Source organism: Acinonyx jubatus, chromosome C2 (assembly GCF_027475565.1).
Source record: "Acinonyx jubatus isolate Ajub_Pintada_27869175 chromosome C2, VMU_Ajub_asm_v1.0, whole genome shotgun sequence".
Lineage (NCBI taxonomy): Eukaryota > Metazoa > Chordata > Mammalia > Carnivora > Felidae > Acinonyx > Acinonyx jubatus.
The window spans coordinates 58939501-58957508 of record NC_069384.1 but is presented as its reverse complement, the minus strand read 5'-3'; the positions used below and the strand labels follow the sequence as shown (position 1 = coordinate 58957508).

Below are 18008 nucleotides of genomic sequence, written 5' to 3'. Positions count from 1 at the left end.
GAATAGACAGGGTAAAGGAGACAATTTCGAACACCGCCTGAAGTCTGTTCCCGGAAGTTGTCAAGGACGACTCAGAGCAGCAAGGTTTATGCAGTGGGCATTTCTTTCCGCCCCAAGTTCTTGCCTACTTTACCTCTGCAATGATTTCTTAAATTCTGGGAGAATCCCTGGGATTCGGGATTGTTTTTCAAAAGAGAGAAACCACAGTCCATCATTAAAAGGAAATACCCTTCTGGCAAAATTTAGGGGATTCAATTTAAACACTTGAAGAGGCAGATGAAGGGTGAGGTGGGCAGAGGATCCCAGGGAAGTCTTTGTGAAATGTCGAACAATCACACTTCAGGTGTAGAAGAGGACTTACTGTTTTATTTCAGCTTCAAGTTATTTGTAAACTAGAAAATAAAATAATTGCATTGAACCTGAAGGAACATTTAAAGAGAAGCCACGAAGAAGAGATGATGTTCAAAGAGTTAAGTTACAGATTGAAATCCTAGCATTTACTGTTCAAAGAAAGGTTTTTTTTTTTTAATTTAAAACTTCATTGAATTCCTATAACTTACTAAAATATCAAAAATGAGTTCCAAACATTTGGTATAATGTTTTATAACTGTGCAATCAGAAACCAATGCTGATGGAAGATTGAGTTAGAGACTCCTTATTAGGATAATTTTCACTTAAAAAAATAAAGTTTAAAGTGCAGCTCATTGTTTTGAGAAATAAAATAATTTCATCCAGAATTTGAATGATATTAAACTGCTGTATTTCAAATGTCTATGCCTCTTGTTAGGATTTAACAAAATTTCATAAACTTGAAGTTTCTAAAGTTCTTCCAGTTTAACTGGACTGGCCAGTTGAGGCACCCTCTAAGGGACAGGGTCATGGAGTTCTGCTCAATACAAGAGATAAGGAACTCCTTATCCTTCTTTTGGGGGCAAGTGGCTACTTATTAGAATGATATTTCACATTCTAAATTGGAATCTGCCTCTCTTCCACTCACTGGCATGAATTCTGCCCTCTGGAGCCATAGGACTAAACCTAATCCTTCTTCCACATGACAGCCTTGTAGGTATTTGAAGGAGCTATGACCCTAACTGTAAGTAATGAAATTAGAAGCGATGACAACAGATCCTTTATCTTAGCAAAGAACCCAAAATATTTACTTTAAAGCCATTATAGATGATATATATACTAATTTGAATTATATATTACAAATCACTCTATACTGTGATCTAATCATCATTCCACAGAATGACCTTAGGTAATTAACCTCCCAGGATCACAAGGGTGCTGTAAGGATAAGGGGGGTGGGAAGAAGAACGTATTTGACATTGTATTAGAAAGTTGAAAATGTCATATGGCCAAATATTGTTATTGTATGACTCCTAGTTCAACAGCTAAAAAGTTAAATATGGTCCATCAGCCAGGCTTGTAAAATATCTAACAATCCCAAGCTTGCACTGTGAGAGGCTAAATACACAAACAGATCATGACCAGACCATATATGAAAATAGACCTCTGACCCCAACCTCTACAGCAACTGGTCCTGGAAGACAAAACACAATCTCTGTAGCAAATGGCCCAGAACAATCAGGACTTGGTCAGTGACTGCCAGCTTCCCCAATTTTTGCCTCTGCTTCCAGCTCAGGATCAACTGGAGGAAGCTAAATATGCTCTACAAACCATAAAATGGCCCACTTCTAGTTAGCCTGCTCGCAGCTTCTCTGTGCTACCTAGGTCCAATCAGAGTATTTCTGAAACCTTCCCTTTTTTTCATTATAAAGCTTTCCCAGTCCCCTGCCTGCCTTTGAGTCTTGGTTAAACACAAGTGATGGTGGCTTGCTACAGCAAGCTCTGAATAAAAAACCTCTGTTTTCATTTGAGTGGTTTTTGTTTATGTCCCTAGTTTTCCTTGAAGGTTCCGATGAGATGTTGTCTGTACTGCCTGTCACCGTGGACTCCATCCTTTAACCAGAGGTGATACACACCAAGGCCCCTGCGCCTTACCCCTCGCAGTGTTGAGTGTGTGTTGACATGGTAAGTGAGCTTCGTGTCTGAGTTCCCTTTTCCTTGCTTTTGAGTTCTGTGGCTACCCAGTCTCAGTTGGATACGTGGGTTTTGTTATTGGTTCCCATTTGTTTGGCATCTTTGGTGGAGTCAGGCTGTTCTTTTTCATCCCTTTTTACTCTCTCTTCTGCTTCTGTTTTGTGCTATGTTGTCTAAAAGTATTGTTTGTCACAACGTAGAACGCTGGGCCAGCATTCTTCTGGACAAACTTTGCTTTGGATCGCCTATTCTTTGTTTCATTTGTTTTGTCCTTAGAGTTTGGTTTTGATCCACAGAGAGCATTCTGTTTTTCCACCTGCCTTCAGGTGTGGGTCGTTGGGTCTACATTTGGAGGCAGCTACCTTCAAGTCGGGATCTCAAGACTGGAAGTGCACAAGCATCGTTTTCAGTTGCCAGCTCTTACAGGCTCAGCTAAGTCTAATTTTTCTCTTCCTTTTGGAGAAGTTCCTGATAAGTGTCTGCTCACTACAGTTCTAATTATTATTTTTTAATTAATTAACTTATTTTGAGAGAGACAGAGGTAGTACAAGTGGGGGAGGGCCAGAGAGAGAGAGAGAGAGAGAGAGAAAATCCCAAGCAGACTCCATGCTGCCAGCACAGAGCCCAATGCAAGGCTCGAACCCCTGAAGCCATGAGATCATGACCTGAGCTGAAACCAAGAGTCGGACGCTTACCCGACTGAATCACCCAGGCCCCCCTACAGTTCTAATTCTTACACCTATGTTTCAAGTGACATAACTTCACCAAGGATGACCTGGGCCTTCAATGGCCACTTTGTGGGACACTAGACTTGAACAAAATCATTTGACAGGTGTCTTAAAAAAGAAAAGGAACGAAGTTTTCTCAGATCCAACGGGGCCTACTTTTTGACTGGTTTGCAGAGGCCTTCAAATGAAATTTTGTGTTCAAAAATTGTTTCACTAAAATATTCTTTGGTCAAAGCTAGTGAAAAACTTGGCAAACTTAAATAATAATCTAGATTCATTTCCATAGTAAGCCTTCCCCCTCCTGGTCCTCCAGTTGCCTTCCTGTGGCCCCCTTCCCCCTAATATTCCTCCTTCTGCACCTCCTCCTTCCTCTTTCCCTTGTCCAGACCTCCTATCTTTCCCAACAACTCTCTAAAACCTCCAAATGCTAATTGCCTCCAATGGTCTATCCCTCCCATAAGCCAGGTATGCAGATGACTATAGAATTTAAACCTCAGACCCAAGATGAATTAGAAAGATTTTCCTAATCCCAAACAAGACTAGCAAAGATTCATAGAAGAATCTGTAATTCTTTGGGTGCACATAACCCAGAGTTGCCTAACCTATATCAATTTGTATTCATGTTGATCAGAACCTCCAGTGCTAAATCCTGGATAACACAAGCTGATTGGACCGATCTGGAGAGGGACCTACAGGATTCCTCTCTCCACAAAAAGCCTTAGGGTCAGGAAATGGGCTTGAAAAATAAGTCAAAGTCTTCTTAAAGCCATACCTGAAAAATTTTTAATAAAAGTTGATTACATCATAATTCAATCGTGCAAACAAAAAGATGAAACTACAGGAGATTTCAGGATAAATAAAAGTGCCTTTCGCCGGCACTAATCTTGCTGTATTAAATCCTGTCATCTTTGCTTAACCTCTTCTTTGGAGAAAATATAGAACACGAGTGTAGGTATTTCAGATAACTCACAGATTTGTCCCTATCTCCCAGCCCTTAACTATAACTCTTGGGTCCTTGATCAAAAAACATCGTTTCCTGCTCTGTGATACCACATCTACAAATTTATTAGCGAGAGATATACTTCACAAATAGAACTGTAATATTAAAAACGGACACCAGAGGGACTATTTCTTGAGGTTTCAGAGGACTTGTCAATTCCTGATCAACTTGTGTCTGTTCTATATAATCCTTTCTTTCTCCACTATACTTAAATGTATACTCCAGATACAGATCTTGAGATTGTACTTGACACTCTATGGGCTAATGTTCCCATGGACATAGGAAAAATAATTGGAACAGAATCTATTAAAGTTCAGATAGATATTACCAAACTGTTACCCACATATCACCAAGGGTAGAAACCTAAGCCAAAAAGTCTTTACGTTTTTAGTTGAGGGCCTTATATTGAGAGTCTTTTCATAACGTGCCCTAATCCTTGTAACATTTCTGTCCTGCCAGAAATGGACAGAATATATTGATTTATTCAAGATCTCAGGATATCAATACAATTGTTATCTTTCCTTCCCCATTGGTACCTAACCCAAATATCATCCTGTCATCAGTTCCTCCCCAAGCCACCTCCCTCAATGTAGTGGATCATTGCTGTGCCTTTTCGGGGTGTATCCCTACACTGAACAGTCAGTATTTTTTTTGCTTTCATCTGAGAGGACATGGATATACATGGATAGCTAGGCCCTAAGGGTTTTTTGAAAGCCCCCTCCTATTTTCTTAGGTCCTTAATCAAGAATGCAAAGATACGAGTTTCCCTTGTGGTTTATTTCTGATATAATATATAGATGATTTCCTACTTTGTTAGAGAAGTCTACAGCTCTCAGTCTTAGCAGAAAAAAGGCATAATGTCTCAAAAAAGATAAATTACAATTTTGTGAAAACATAGTAGTATATTTAGGGTAGGGAGGGAAAAACATTCTCTCATGACAGGGTAAAGACAATCCACGACTATTGTGGACCTCTCACAAAACTACAACTGAGATGACATCTGGGTCTCACTGGATATTTCAGACAATGGGTGCAATTTTTTTCTGAGACTGTGGCACCTCTTTATGAAATGGCTAAGTCTTCAGTAAGATCCACTGTCTTCTGGGGTCCCAGGTTTTACACAAGCTTTCTTTAACCTGAAGAAGGCTCTTCGACAGTCTGCTTCTCTTGACATCCGTAACAAAAGAAACCCTTTTGCCTATTTGTGCATGAGTGTTCTGGGGCTTAAAGCCTTCAATTTCGTGGAAACCATCAAAAACCCATCACTTGCTGTAGCCTCACCGTCACCCCATTGCAAAGGCTGATACCCTTGGTGTTAGGGCAATACTGCCACTGCAAAACTTGTCGATGCTTCTGGGGAATTAGCTCCAGGTTCCCTGTTAGACTTTATGGTTCCTCATGCAGTACAGACTTTACTGTTGACTGAAAACACACAACGCCTTTCAGTGAGTTGATTAACCTCTTATGAATTTCTGTTGACCCTCTCCCCCTTACATTACTATTGCTGCAACACCCTAAATCCTACCACTCTTGTGTTCTGAAGAAGAGGAACCCCATAACTGTGTTACTTCAGTGATGGGACTTTCCTGTACTTTGCTTGGCTTTATTAGAGACTTACATTGAGAATCTTGACCTAATATTTGTTCATGGGTCATACTTCAAAATTGAAACTGAAGTTATCAAGCCTATCTCTAATGCTGTCACTAATCTAAACTGTCCTTTATAGGATAGTCCTCTATCTGAGGTAAAGTTAGTCCATATGGCAGAATTGATAACACTTAGAACTTGTTAACCAGCCAAAGACAAGAGAGTAAACATGCATGCAGATAGCAGGTATGCTTCTGGAGTAGTACGTGATGCTTTTAGAAACAAAAAGGTTTCCTCACCTCTGCTTTCCTCACCACCCCATCGAAAGTGGACAACAAGCTCAGGAATTTTTAGATGCATTTCTACTTCCTAGTGAGACAGCTATTGTAAAGATTGAGGCCCATGGTAACAGAGATAATATGGAAGTTAAAGGACATGCTTTGGCATATCATTTTGCCAAGAAGCCAACAAGCTGTCTTAACCAAGTTTATGATACTAACTAAACCCCCAAAGGATAAATCTCTGGATTGAGTCAAAGAGGCTATCATCAAATACTCACATTTAGCCTCTGATTTGGAAACAGAAGAATGGAAAAATGCAGCATACCCTTCACTAAGATAATCCTCAGCATGCTCAAGAAGGCCATTTGGTGGCACCAGAAGATTTCATGGATATTAGCTGAATTTCTCCATGAAGCTACTCATCAGGGTAAAGACACATTGCTTACTATTTCAAACCAACACTGGTGGGGAAACTTTAAAAAGGCAGTGGAGATTATTTGTGGGTTATGTGTTACTTGTGAACAGCATATCCTGGAAAAACTGTAAAGATGAGGCATGGTAGGAACCAAAGCCTCAAGGATCCTTTGAATACCTTCAGATGAATTTTATCCAGCAATCACTCTCCACAGGATTTGTTTATTTTTAGGATGGGTTGAAGCATTTTCTTGCTGAAAATCTTGGCTGAAATTTTTTTCAGTCTCTGAAAAGCTACTTGATTTTGTTTCCAACCTGGGACATACCAATTTTTATATTAAATGACCAAGACATGGTTTATATGAATCCTTTTAAAAGAACTTTGTAAGGCATTACCCTTTCTCAAAAACTGTGCTGTCCTTACCACCTACAAACTTCTGTAAAAATCCAAAGAAACATGGTGTCCTTTAATTAAAATTAGCAAAACTTTCAGAAATACTCGAGCTTCCTTGGGTAAAAGTACTCCCACTAGCCCATATGGCCATCTGATCCATTTCCTCAGGGACACATTGGTTATGTCCTTATGAACTGTTAACAGGAAGGCCCATACATTTAGAAATTATATGCCTGATATTAGACTCTTCTCTGCTGCACGGATATGTGGCAAAATATTGCAAGGGAGTCATGTACTATACCCAGTCCTATCATGAACAGCTTAAGCCCGGCTTCCCACAACACTTCTAAAATAGGTTCTTTATGGCCATTACCCAGAAATTTCATGTTGGAAGAGACATTGGATAAAAAATGCTCTTAAACCTCACTGAAAGGGATCTTATCAGATATTATTACAAATCTTGCCAATATGGAAAAGAATCAATGTCATTAAAAGATATAAGCAGTTGTGGAAACAAAGTCAACTGATATGAGAACAAACAGACTATTTATTCAGAACTTAATATAGGGAGGATTTCGGCCACTATCACTTGCATTTGTCAGAGACTCAAAGACAGGAGGGGAGTGGAAAAGGTTTATAGTGAAATAAACTATAAAGGGAAGACTTCAAAAACACTGATTCGAAGTTGGAATGGGGAAGCTGGAGGTAGACTAAGTAGAAGCAGGATATCTTATGGTTTGGGGAACACATTTGGCTCACATTTGGACCACCCAGAGAGAGCTATATTAACAGCTTTCTTAGTATAACTGACATATTTCTTAGTATAACTTCACATATTTAAAGCACACATATCACCTGTGTTATATACATACATATCCATGAAATCATTACCTATATATTCATTACTCTCTAAAGTTTCCTTCCTCCTTTATATCTCTCTCCTGCTTCCTTCCTTGTTTCCTTTCTATTCCCAAGTGACAGCTGGTCTGTTTTCTGTCACTATATTAGTTTTCATTTTCTAGAGTTTTATATGAATGGATCCACACAGTATGTACTTTTCTTTAGTTTGGCTTCTTTCACTCAGCATAATTATTTTGTTAGAAGAGTTTTGTTAAAAATTTTCTAAGAATTTTTACATCTATATTCATAAGAGATATTGGTGTGTAGTTTTTTCTTTTTTTGCTTGTTTGTTTGTTTTTTTTTTGCTTTGTTTGTTTGTTTCTTTTTTTTTATTTTTTGTAATGGTCTGGTTTAGGTATCAGGGTAATGGTGGCCTCAGAGTGTGAGTTGGGAAGTATTCCCTCCTTTTCCATTTTTTTTGAGATAGTTTGTTTAGAATTGGTGATATTTCCCCCCCAAATGTTTGTAGAATTCATCAGTAAAGCCATCTGGGCCTGTAGTTTTCTATGTGGGAAGGTTTTTTTGTAGCTGAAATTTAAATTTCTTTAATAGATACAGAGCTATTCATTCAGGTTATGCATTTTTTTTTTTTTTGAGAAAGCTTTGGTAATTTATGTCTTTCAGGAAAGTGGTTCATTTTATCTATATTATCAAATGTATTACCATACAGTTGTTCAAAATACATTCTTTTCATCTATAGAATATTTCACCTTTCTCATTTCTGATATTGGTAGTTTATAGGTAATTTTCCTGATTAATTTGTTTAGAGGTTTAGCTATTAATCTTCTCAAAGATTCAACTGTCAGTGTCATTAGTTTTATTATTTTTGGCCTTTCTATTTTATTGACTCAGTTTTAATATTTATTATTCTCTTTCTTCTTACTTTGGATTTAATTTGTTTTATTTATCTAATTTCTGAAGGCAAAAGCTGAGGTCACTGATTTGAGATCTTTTCTAATATAGGCGTTTAGTGCTATATGTTTCTTTTGAAGTACTATTTGAGTTACATTTCACAAATTTTGATATGCTGCATTTCACTTTCATTTAATTCAAAATACATTGTTTTGATTTCTTGTTGACTACTGGCTTTTTAATAAGTGTATTATTTTTCCCCAAATTTTGAGGGATTTGACAAGAATCATTATATTACTGATTTCTAATTTAATTTACATTATAGTCAGAGAATATTCCTGGTATGACTTGAATATTTTTGAATTTATTGAAATTTGTTTTATGGTCCAGATTATTGTCCATCATGCTAAAATTTCTGTATATACATGAACGGAATGTGTATTCTTCTGGTTGTTAGAGTAGTGTTCTATAAATATCAATCAGGTCAAAATGATTGATAGTGTTGTAAAGCCTATTATAACTTTGCTGGTTTTCTGCCTACTTGTATTATAAATTATTCAGTGAAGGGCATTGAAATTTATTTAAAAAGTTTTTTTTTAATGTTTATTTTTGAGAGAGAGAGAGAGAGAGCGTGCGTGAGCATGGGTGGGGGATGGGCAGAGAGAGAGGGAGAAAGAGAATCCGAAGGAGACTCCATATTGTCAGCATGCAAAGCCCCATATGGGGCTTGAACTCAAGAACTGTGAGACCATGATCTGAGCTGAAGTCAAATGCCAAACCCACTGAGCCACCCAGGCACTACAGGGCATTGAAATTTTTTACTACAATTATGAATATTTTATTTTACAATGCAGTTCCATCAGTTTTGCTGCATTTATTTTGAAGCTCTCTTATTAAGTTAATAAATGTTTAGGAGATATATATATATATATGTATATATATATATATATATATATATATATATATATATATATATATAGGATTTTTATATATAGGATATATATATTGGATTTTTACATATTTTTGATTGAATGTCCTTTTTGCCATTGTGAAATCATCTTTAAAATTTTTTTTTAATGTTTATTTTTGGGAGAGAGAGAGAGAGAGAGTGAGTTGGGGAGGGGCAGAGAGAGGGGGAGACACAGAATCTGAAACAGGCTCCAGGCTCTGAGCTGTCTGCCCAGAGCCCAATGCAGGGCTCAAACTCACAGGCTGCGAGATCATGACCTGAGCAGAAGTCAGCCGCCTAACTGACTGAGCCACCCAGGCACCCCTGAAATCATCTTTTTTTATCCCTGGTAATATTCTTTGCTCTGCAAACTAGTTCATCTAATACTGATAAAGCCACTCCAACTTTCAATTAACTAATGTTAGCATGATATATCTTTTTCCATCTTTGTGCTTTAAACTTCCATTTTTATATTTAGTGTATGTTTCTTCTAATAGGCATCAATTAAAAAAAATACAATCTGACAATCTCTGCCTTTTAATAGTGGTATTTAGACCATTTGCAATATTTATTTATTTTTAAAGTTTATTTATTTATTTTGAGAGAGACAGAGACAGCATGAGTGGGGGAGGAACAGAGAGAGGGACAGAGGGAGAGAATCCCAAGCAGGCTCCACAATGTTGGCACAGTGGGGCTTGAACTCACGGAAACTGTGTGCTCATGACCTGAACTGAAATCAAGAGTCGGATATTTAATCGACTGAGCCACCCAGGCAACCCTAGACCATTTACATTTAATATAATAATTGATATGAATCTATCATCTCAATATTTATTTCCTATTTCACTAGCCTGTTGTTTCCTTTTTTTGTGCTTTTTCTGCTTCTAGATTAATCAGATAAATTTTAGTATCTCTTTTGTAATGTCTTTTTTTATAAATATCTCTTTTATTATTTTAGTGATGGCTTTAGGTTTATGATGCACATCTTTAACTTATTACATCTACCTGCAAGTAATATTATATATGTCAGGAATAATTTAAGAACCTTATAATAATAGACTTCCACTGGTCTACTCTGGCCTTTATGCAATTGTTCCTGTGCATTTTACTTTTACATATACCATAAACCTCATAATACATTTTTATTATATTTAAGTAGTTAATTACTTTTAAAGAGATTAAAATAATAAGAAAAATAATTGTATATATTTATCCCTAAAGTTATTTCTAGTGCTCTTCATTATGTAGACTCAGATTTCTATCTGGTATTATTTTCCTTCTGCTTCAAGTATTTACTTTAACATTTCTCATAGTGAGGATCTCCTGGTGATAAATTGTATCAGTTATGTGTGGAAGCAGTTATGTGTGGAAGCATTCTCATTGAAAAAAATATTTTTGACAGAAAAGAATTCTAGGTTAACAGCTTTTTTCTTTCAATACACTTAAATGTTCTCTGCTGTCTTTTTGCTTACAAAGTTCTAATGAGAAATAAAATGTTATCCTTATTTTTGTTTCTCTGTAATGTTTCTTTCTGGCTGCTTAAAACATTTTTTAAAAAATTATTATTACTGGTTCTGAGCAATTTAATTATTATGTATACTGATGTAATGTTCTTCATCTTTCTTTTGTTTAGGTTTTGTTGAGCTTCTGGAAGGCAGATTTGTGGGTAAAGATGTGATAGAAGGACTGAATTAGCAACGGGAGCTTATGGAAATTCTCTTCAGATTGCTTCAGTGTTATCAATGAAGTAGGAAGCAAGGTCACTGGCTAAGACTGAGGACAGAGGAAGATACGTTGGCCATGACAGAAGGTATAAAGTGGTCCTGTAGGAAGGTGGGAGAAATCACTGGGGCATCTTTAATATGGTCTTCAGGCATCTTTAAGGGCATACTTAAAATTAGTAATCATGAATTTAAAGTTAGCATGTTGGGTGTTTTTCTCCTTCCAGTTTCAGCTGCAAAGATGCAGGCACTTAGTGAGGAGTTTTGCAATGGCCAGAACTGTGGTTTTCCCCAGAATTACAGTAATTCAGAGAGGGGCAGGGAGTTGAGAATGTATGTAGGGAGTGATTATATTGATTGACCCGTCAATATATGTACATAAAATTTCCCCAATCAGAGTGGAAACTCTTTCAAGGTAGTTCTTCGCATCTAGAAGGTGCTGAAGATGTATTTGCTGATCCCTGTACGGATGTGTCTTAACAGTAGAAAACCAGGGACTAAACGAAGTTGTCTTACTGGAGCAAATTAACTCCATTTTCAAATAAAATGCTTTGTAAAGTCCTTACCATAGCCTACACAGCTCTTCCTGTCCTGGGGCTAACCTATTAAGTCAGCTTCTCTAACAAGCTCCCACTGCTCTCTGATCTCCAGATATACTGAACTTCCAGTTTTTGTTTTGTTTTGTTTTGTTTTATTGCATTTGCCACACAGCTTTGCGTATGTGGCTCCCTCTGCAGGAATGTTTTATTCTTTCCTGGTAGCTGACTCATGCTTTTCAGCTTTCCTGAGTAATTCCAACAAATATTCCTATAAATTCGTATCTAGTTAGTATCTTCTAGCACTTGTCACAGTCCTAATTTTACATTTGTGTCTGTTGACAGCTGTTTACTACTATGCAGTAAGCTTTCTGAAGACAGGGATCTTGCCTATTTTTAGATCCCGCAGGACTTAGCATTAGTCTATGGCACATTGATAGGCGGTAATATTTCTGGAAAAAAAAAAAAAGGTGAAAGCAAGTCAATATTATATGTGAAGCTTCGTGTGGAGAGCGACATCTTTCTCTTAGAGAATTCACGAGAAACTGGCTAACGTTACATGCCTACCCTCCAAAGCTTTGCCCAGAACCTTGCACAGAGCACACGGACAAGGAACTGCCTCCACCCACCACACTCCCTGCCAGCCTTTGGGACGCGCCTGCGCTCTGGCCCCACCGGAAGTACGGCGCTCGGGTAGCCTAGGCAACATTCCGGAAGTGGCGGGCTACGTTAACCTGTGGCGGGCCCGGCCGTTCTGGAGCCTGAAGTTTTAGTGGCGGTGGAGGCAGCCGTCGGGAAACGGCAAGGCAGGTTGCGATGACGTGGCGGAGGCCTTCAGCCTGCAGCCCGACCGAGTCTTAGGGACCGGGCTACAGGGCGGGGAGAACGGTGGTGGCGTCTCCCTTCTGTTCCCTAGAGCTCCGGGCGTCTGGGTGGAGGATCTTTACTACGGAAAGCGCACGGCGACTCTGTGTTTTGCTAGTGTGTGTGCGTGTCAGGTTGCGTGTCTGGGTGTGTTGCTGTCTGGCACGCTCCCCTTACGCGTACCCTGAGTGTGCGCACCGCTGTCGGGCACTTGTGCGCAGAGCTGAGAGTTGGGGTTACCCTGTTGTAGCTTTTAAGGAGTTTACAGTCTAGTAGGAGACAGACTGACTACCCAGGGTACTTGGGTACTGGGAGGGTCATTTAAGTCGACTGATGGCCGGGAAAGAGTGTATCTTGAGGGGCAGCTTGAATGAGTGGGTTAACCGCGTGGAAGGAAGGCAGTGAAAGTCTGAAGGGTGTTCCGCGCGGAACGTAAAGAATGGGTGAAACTACTCGTGAAGACGAGAGCTGAATGTATGGGAGATGTGAGGAGAAAAGACTGGAAAGAAAAGTCAGCCGGGCCACAAGGCAGGGAGAGGGTCCGAGTGCCTAGCTGAGTTGGATTCCTTTCTGCAGGAGGGAGCCATTAAAATCTTTTGGGGAAGAAAGCAAAGGGCTGAGAGCTATATTGCATTCTTACATCTGGATAGAGGATTGATTGAAAGGACAGTGTTTGGAAAGGACAGCGTTTGGACTTGTTTCCCTTTCATCAGTTTTCCACTAGTCAAATCTCATCATAATTTACCTTATCTAAAATCCTCCAGTGACTTCCTATGGGTTCTTTAGGATAAGTGTTCAAATTACTGTAGCTTACAAAGCCATGATCTGGCCTCCGCCTTTCTTTTTATCCTCTTTTTAGCCTCTCGCCTCAAATCTGTTAGTCAAACTGCTCAAACCACTTGTAAATGCCCTTTCTGCCACCGGAAACATTTTTCCCCCCACTTCTAGCTTTATTCATACATTAGCTCTCAGCTTAAACATTTTGGGGGCAATTAGAGGAATGCAGTGGTCTTTTCTTACTTTGTAGAGTAAGGTATTTCCATGACACTGAATTTACTTTCTGTGTTACCCAATTATTGTAATTACTCATTTAATTGTGGTCTTCTGATAAACCCTAAGCTCTGTGAGGGTGCAGCCTATTGTACTTTCTTTCTGTATCTCGTGCCTGGCGCTTGGCAGGTGCTTTCAAAATATTTGTTGAAATAACGTATAATGAAATGAGCAAATGGGTGAAAGGAAGTTCAATTAGGAGAAATGAGAGCTTGGACAAAAACAGTGGTGGTAGGAATGAAGTGGGGATAGGGGAGAGACATATTTCAGGGAAAGAATGAATAGATCTGGTATCTGATTGGAACAGAAGATGGTGCTAAGGTTTTAAACCGGAGCAACCAGAAGGATGGTAATTCTGTAAGTTCGGAGCACGCCAGTTGTGTATCAAGAACTAGAGGTTGGCGGGGAGGGAGGAGCATGGATGATAAGCTGTATTTTGACTACACTGTATGTGAGATATTTGGAAGATGTGCCCAGAAGGCAGTTGGAAATGAGGTGTGTTGAGGAAAGGTGTGGATCCTTGATTTGTGCTGGTTTGCCCAGTGCATTTGTAGTTTTGCTTAAGGGTGTGGGTGAGATCACTGAGGGAAGAGGTGAACTGCCTATTGGTGATCTAGCAAACAAGCTCCATAAGAATTGGCACCGTATTAGACCTGTTTACTATTTTATCGCCAGTGTCATCCAAAAAGAATTATTGCATGAAGAGAGAGGGTGTCCAATGGAAAGACAAGAGGATTGGGATACAACTGGGTGAGGCTTCTTGGTTATGTGGTATCTGAGGAGGCGCCAACAGAGCCTGCAAAGAAAAGGATAGATGAATAGGAGAGAAACCAGGAGGAAGAGTGCCATGGAAGTCAAGGGAGGGGAGGGCTTCCAGGAGTGGGAGTCTGTAGAGTTGGAAAGGGCTTAAAAGGTAAGACGACGCCAATAATTTTATCTGTTAGGAAGCTATTGATATTTTAGATTTTCTCCGAACAGGCCTAGATTTTCTGGGCTGTGCTGATTTTGTACTCCTTAGTACTACAAACCGTCAGAATATCTCTACAGTCTGACATTTCAACATGTAAACTATAGCTGCCGTATGAAATCTGATTTCTCTGAGTAGCACAAGAATCTCTCTGTCAGACCATAGAGTCTGATCCTGGGTTAAGAAAAATATGGTCATCCTTATTGGTGATGTTCAGGAGAACACTTTTCAGTGCAAAGGTGGTTCCCATGTTACAAAAGTTTGATGTGTAACTGTGGGTTAGTACATAAAAGTGCCAAAATATGCCTCTCCTTCATTCCTTCATGAAATTTGTTGGTGGAAGGAAGTCCATAGGTGGGATAGCAGCTTAGTTCTACCTTTGTGATCTTAGCACACACAGGCTGAACTTAGAGTTGGCCAGTACATTAGTCTCCTGTGCTGTGTTACAAATTACCACACACTTAGTGACTTAAAACAATACTCATTTATTATCTCACAATTCCTGTGGACAGGGTACTGTGCTTAGGGTCTCACAAAGTTGTGATTAAGGTGTTGGTGGTCTGCATTCTCATCTGGAACCCAGCTTGGGAAAAATCTTCCTTGAGGCTCACCTCACTTAGGTTGCTGGCAGAATTCATTTCCTTGTGTCTGTATGCCTTGTATGCCTTGGGAGGGGGGCGTGGTGGTCTTCATACTGACTTTCTGCTGGGGGCTTCCCACAGTTGTCTGAATTCCCTGCCATACGGCCCCTCCCCCCTTTTTAAGTAGGCTCCACGCCCAGTGTATGCTCTGTGTGGAGCCCAACGTGGGACTCGAACTCATGACCTTGAGGTCAACACCTGAGCTGGGATCAAGAGTCAGACGCTCAACCAACTGAGCCATCCAGGCACCCTCCCTGCCCCCACCCCCTGCCCCCACCATATGGCCCTTTTTACAGACAGTCACAGCGACAGTTGGCTTCTTCAAGGCCAGCAGGAGGACTCTCTTGCTCTACTCTCCTTATATAACATAAGGCTTATATATAAGACTTATAAGACTATATATAAGACATATATAACATAAGTGATCAAAGGAAGGATATCTCACATTTGTCTTGTTTTACTGGATAAAACAAATCACAGGGGAAAAAAACCTAAATGAGCCATGGATTCTGCCCAAACTCAAGGGTCAGGGATTATTCAATGGTCATGATTCATTGTGAGTTGTCTTAGAGTAACCACAGCCAGCTTTGCTAGGCTAAATTGAAGTGAAAAAAAAAAAAAAGATAACAGTTGTATACTCAGTTCATTCAGACTTTCATAACAAAATACCAGACTAGATAGCTTATAAATGAGAGGTTTTTTTCTCATAGTTCTGGAGGCTGGGAAGTTCAGTATCAAGGCTCTAGCATGGTCGTGTTCTGGTAAGGCTCCTCTTCCTGGTTCATAGCCAGCATACCTTGCTGTGTCCTCACATGATGAAAGGGGTTAGAGATCTCTCTGGAGCCTCTTTTATGATGGCACTAGCCCCATTCATGAGGGCTCTGCCTCCCAAAGACCCCACTTTCCAAAGGCTCCATCCATCTCCTAATTCCATCACTTTTGGGGGTTAGAATTTAACATGAATTTTGGGGGGACACATTCAGACCATAGCATATCCCTTCATTTCACCACTGTTTTCGGCAGTGAATATGGAGGTGTTTTGGACATAACATTTTCTTATGGCTAAAATTGATAATTGTTGATATTTCCACAAATAATACTCAGGCATTTGATCAATTGTTTATATTAATTTCCTTGTCTCTTTGCTTAAGAAAAGTTCTGTTTGAATACATTATATTTATCATCAGAAGTCACCATTAGTGTACAAATAGCTATGATTTAAAAAGTACTGCTTTTCCTAAATTTCAACTATTGTGATGTTGAGGGCCTCACGAATGGAAGAAACAAGACCTGGGCCTTTTGACTGCTCGTAAGTTTTTGCATACTTCAGATTCATGGTAGGTGTTTCACAATTGAGGCTTGTAGAATTTCACCCCTGAATAAGTATAGGATTTTAAATAACGTAACATGAAATGAATTATCTTAGGAGTAACCTGGGTTCATTGTAGAGAATTGGAAAATATAGAACCAATCAGAGATAACACAGTGTTGGTACCATTTTCTAGGCGGTGCATTACATTTAGACCTGGTGTTGAATGTCACCTCCAAGCTGCCCATTATGTGACTTTGAGCAATATAATATACGTAATCTCTCTAAGCCCCATTTTTCTCATTTGAGAAATGGTTAATAGCTACTAGTGACATCATCGTCATTAATCCTAAATAGAACTTAGTATGTGCGAGGCAGGGGATCTAAGCACCTTATGTATTTAATTAGTTCCATTTTACAATTACTGGCAAAGCTGGGATGTGAACCCAGACAGTCTGGTTTCAGAGTGTACTCTTAACCACTGTGCTGTATTGTCTCTCAAGAAAGTATGTGCCTCATAGCGTTGTGGGATTAAATGTGAAGTGCTTAGCATAAATAAGTGCTTATAAGATATATTAATCAACAATTAATTAATAATGTATGTATATCCCATTATACCATATATATGCAGTGGAATATTACTTGGTGATGAAAAAGACTGAAATCTTTTCATTTGCAACAATGTGGATGCAACTAGTGTATGATAATAAACGAAATAAGTCAATCAGAGAAAGACGAATATCATATGATTTCACTCTTATGTGGAATTTAAGAAACACAACAGATGAACATAGGGGAAGGGAAGGAAAAATAAGTTAAAAACAGAGAGGAAGGCAAACCATAAGAGACTCTTAAATACAGAGAACAAATGGAGGGTTGATGGAGGGGAGGTGGGTGGGGGATGGGTTAATTGGGTGATGGGCATTAAGGAGGGCACTTGTGGGATAAGCACTGGGTGTTATACGTATGTTATGAATCACTCGGTTCTACTGAAACGAGTACTACACTATATGCTAACTAACTTGAATTTAGATAAATTAAAAAAATCTTACAACTAAATCACTAATTCAATACATTATGATACACATGCTTAGCTTTTTTAAATGTTGAAAAAAATTAGTGAAACAATTCCACTTTTAAAAAATATCAAGTATGGGGCGCCTGGGTGGCTCAGTCAGTTAAGTGTCCGACTTTGGCTCAGGTCATGATCTCATGGTTCGTGGGGTCGAGCCCCGTGTCAGGCTCTGTGCTGACAGCTCAGAGCCTGGAGCCTGTTTCGGATTCTGTGTTTCCCTCTCTCTCTGCCCCTCCCCCACTTGCACTCTGTCTCTCTCTGTCTCAAAAATAAATAAATAAAAATAAATAAATAAATAAAATTGGAGTATTTGTGTTTCTATTGTTGAGTTGTAAGGTTTTCTTTTTTTTAAAATATATTTTGGATCCAAGTTCCTTATCAGATATGAATTGCAAATATTTTCTCCCATTCTGTTGGCTGTCATTCCATTTTCTTTCTTTTTTTAATGTTTATTTTTTTGAGAGAGAGAGAGAGCATGAGCAGGAGAGAGGCAGAGAAGGGGAGAGAGAGAATCTGAAGCAGGCTCCATGCTATCAGTGTAAAGCCTATTGTGGACTTGAACCCACAAACGGTGAGATCATGACCTGAGCTGAAGTCAGATGCTCAACTGACTGAGCCACCCAGGCACCCCCTCATTTCAGTTTCTTCATGGTGTCTTTTGAAGCACAAAAGTTTTAGATTTTGATGGAGTCCATTT

General features: G+C 39.2%; 1 protein-coding gene across 7 annotated transcripts in view; it reads left to right on the top strand.

Moving 5' to 3' along the window:
- The first annotated feature begins 12088 nt into the window (after positions 1–12088).
- The window catches only part of SPICE1 (spindle and centriole associated protein 1), a 52225-nt gene continuing 46305 nt past the window's right edge, over positions 12089–18008 (top strand). For 6 of the 7 annotated variants that reach the window (XR_003420691.2, XR_001430704.3, XM_053220870.1 and 3 more), the window contains exon 1: positions 12089–12211. The gene's annotated coding sequence lies outside the window, so the exon portion shown is untranslated. Of the gene's footprint in view, positions 12212–14113; positions 14233–18008 lie in introns of those variants that run through there. The other variant, XM_015075300.3, reaches the window with a different exon arrangement.